Here is a 3,783-nt window from a genome sequence, read left to right on the forward strand (position 1 = left end):
TGACGATGCAATGTAATGAAACCTCTACAGATTAGCTGTATTTTTGAAATCTTATTTCACATGTATCTAATTTGCTACTTTAACAATTTTTAAGCATAAATTCTGTGGTATTAATTACATTCACAATGTTGTGCAACCATCACCAACATCTATTTCCAAAATTTTTTATGACTTTAACAAAATCTCTGGACCAAATAAACAGTAAAAAAAAATAAAGTACACAAATGTACATGTTATTCTTGCACAAAGGTCATGCTAAGCTTCTCTGCATCACTGCAATTTTTGTATATGTGCTACTGAAGTAAACACTTGAGTGGTTCTTCTCAAAGTAATTCCCATGTAAAGCTTCAGGAATTCCATCAAATGGAGAGATGGTGTTCTATTGAGTTAATATTAAGAAGAATTTGGATTTGGGGTTTGAGCTCTGAGTCCTGTCTCCTTGCTAGCTGACCTCTCAGTAAAGCTCTTACTTTTCTCAAAAGCCAGTGTGATAGCTTTGGCTTCTATGCAAGTCAGACAACAAGCCCTTATCTGTAAGAACAGTGACAAATTTACTGAACATAAATTAATATGCATTAGTTAGGTGCATTTTGTTATATGATCACACAGAGAGATTTTCATCATGGGGCTATGAAACAACTTTTTTTCTAATTTACTGATTTTTTGCCTTTTTTCCACACAAACCATTCCATTGTCTTCCATTCTCTTTCATTACTTAGGAAGCCAAAATTATACATATATACAAATAAATATATTATGAATATATATATAACTTAATTATGTATTGTAAGTTATATATGTAATTTGTCTATGTTCCTAGATAACGCATTGTTTGGCTATTTTTATATATCTCACTTTGCTTCATATTTCACTTGGCATTAGTTTCTTAAAGTTGATATATGTATGTGGAATGTATGTAATATATCCACTTTTCAAGAGATGGATTGAGCTGCTTTCACTGTTGAAAAATTTATACACACAGGAACTTGTGTGTGTGTATATAAATAAATACACATACATACATACGTATATATACATACATAGAATAAACATCAATACATATTAAGTATACAGAGTTAAACTTTTTATTAATGCTAAAAATGTATTTGAGGAAATGTGTTTAAAAGCTAAAAAAATAAAAATAAAAATGGAAAACAGAAGTAATGTCATCCAAAGTTCCGAAAAGAGCTGAGTAGAAGGCTCTAGAAGAGAGAACAGACAATACCAGGAGGAAAATATATTAAAGAAATGATATAAAAAATGCTTAGAAACTAAACCACATATTTATATTTGAAGATTATACTCAATGACCAAAATGGAAAAACAAACAAACAAACACAGAAAGTTTTCACAAAAATTTAAACATTAAGAATAAAGAGATCTGAAAAGCTTATTGAATGTGACAAAAACAAAGTTATTTATGCAAGAAAAGAAGTGGATTTAAATTGGACTTTCTGTCGGGAAAGGCAGTTTCCTTGTGCCTGCCATCCTTCCGCCCTCACTGGGTCACTCAGGACTGGGCCTGGGGCTTGCAACACTTTCTGACCAAGAGATAGAGAACCCACACAGCCTGTGCGGGGCTTATCACCTCATGTGGCAGTATCTTACCCTGTTTCAGGCTTAATGGATGCTCTTTTGTCTGCTTGAAGTGCGTACAACATATGATGCCTGACAACCCCACTGTCACATCTGTCCTCATCAGGGAGGGTGCATGTAGACAAATTGCCCTGGGTTGGCTCCAAGAGAGACCCGCTCACCCTGAGGGACCAATGCCCACTATTTAAGGTGATCTCACTCTATCTCTTTCGCATGTGAGTAAGTGTTGTTTCATCCATTGCTTGACTGGGTTGTGTTCTTATGACTCTGATACTACGATGCTGTGGGTGGAGGTGTTGAGAGTCCTCCCCTGGGACTGGTAACCAGTGCACAGTAATCTCCTAGATGCTTTCCAGTGGCAACATTCGATGGTGGTAGAAAATGTAGTGGTGGTAGAAAACGTAACTGTGATTTCAAAGTTTGTATTCTTATTTTATTATGATTTTAAGAAAAATGTGAACAGCGGTGGCCTAAAAAGTATAAAATTATGAGTGTAACTGGAAATTTTAATAGTTGAGAAGATGTTTGAGAATATAGGTAGGCATGTATTTATCTTAAAATTTGTAGAATTACAAGATATATTGAATACATATTGCTTCAAAGTATGTTTGAGTATAATATCTAAAAATATAACATTAAAACTCTTACCAAAAGTACAACTAAAAGGAGTAATAATTTGTTTATTAAACGTTGGGTCAAAGAAATAATGTAAATAATCTAAATCCTCAGTGTTCATATGATATCTACTGGATATTGTCTAAAGTTGTTAAGATTCTGCACCCAGTTCGGATTCCATTCAATTCCAGTGTGTCTGGGGACCGTGATTCCCCACACCACCAAGCAATTCTAGGACACCAGCTGGGTGTCCTACAATTCAACTCAATTCTGACACTGTCTACCTGAAGGTAGTAACAGATCCCACAGGTTAAGGACTCAGTCCTGTAACACTGGACTTCACCTCTACTTCAGATGTTAGTTGCAAGTCCAGATTGTTACCTGTGCTTCTGACCAACTAGCTGTAGATTGGAGATTCTAACCACCTCCTCTTTGGGTTCTATTAATTTGCTAGAGCTGCTTACAGAACTCAGGGAACACTTAACTTGACTCCCAATTTATCATGAAAGGATATAACTCAGGAACAGCCAAGTAGAAGAGATGCCACATGGAAGCAATGCCTAGGGCACAGTGTGGAGAAAGGGTGAGGTGTTTCCATGCCCTCTCTGAGTGCACTGCTCTCCCTAAATCTTCATGTGTTCACCACCCTGGAAGTTCTCCAAATCCTATCCTTTTTGGCTTTGATGGAGGCTTCATTACACAGCCCCCCTCACCTCCCAGGCAGATGGGGATGGAAATGAAAGTCTTGACCCTCTAATCACACAGTTGTGTCCCTGGGCAGCCAGTACCCATCCTTGGATGTGGTTCAATATACCCTCAGCAATATGACAAAAACAAGATTATTGCTGTCATCATACAGGAAATTCCAAGACTTTTAGTAACTCTGTCCCAGAAACAGGGGTGAAAACCCAGTATGTATTTATTTTTATTAATCACAATATCATAGTTATTAAATCAAGAAATAAGTATAACTATTTTACATAGTTATTGAGGTAACATCAGAAGGAATAAAACTGAAAAGAGTTAAAAGAAGCAGTTTCTGGTACATCAGACTGAGATTGAGAACAAACAAGGCGTGGCTTTTCATTATAATCTCTTTTGTCATTTTTATTTCTTATCATAAATGCATTGCACTTGGAGAAACATGCAACTAAAATAAAACTAAAGCAGAAAAAGATGTAGATCTTATTGGCCTGAAGTCCAAGAAAGCTCTTTAAAGCTTCCCTCATCTTACAGAAAAGGTATTAGATCTATGAATTTAACTGCAGTCAAGAATACTATCAAATCCCCATGAACCTCACTATTTAAATTCCAATATTTTTAATTTCTTAATATTTGTGTGTTTAAAGTTTGTTTATCCAAGTGATAGAGCCATATATAGTGGCGTCATAGCTAAAATGATGCTACTTGAATTACATGGACATTGTTATATATACAGAAATCCATTCTCTGAATATTCTTTAGGTTAGAAGACATTTAAAACATTTTAATTGTTTTCTTGATAAATGTCTGAAAGGTAAATCTGGTGATAAGCTCAAAGATTATTAAAATGGAATTTTTGTTTTGAAAACG

The 3,783-nt window shown here is 35.2% G+C and overlaps 1 non-coding gene across 1 annotated transcript; it reads right to left on the reverse strand.

Annotated features, from left to right (window-relative positions):
• Positions 1-202: 202 nt before the first annotated feature.
• On the reverse strand, positions 203-309 carry LOC123613771 (U6 spliceosomal RNA). Its single transcript, XR_006721196.1, has one exon. It is a non-coding gene; the product is annotated as a U6 spliceosomal RNA (small nuclear RNA).
• Between the last annotated feature and the right edge of the window lie 3,474 nt (positions 310-3,783).

Source organism: Camelus bactrianus, chromosome 14, assembly GCF_048773025.1.
Source record: "Camelus bactrianus isolate YW-2024 breed Bactrian camel chromosome 14, ASM4877302v1, whole genome shotgun sequence".
NCBI lineage: Eukaryota > Metazoa > Chordata > Mammalia > Artiodactyla > Camelidae > Camelus > Camelus bactrianus.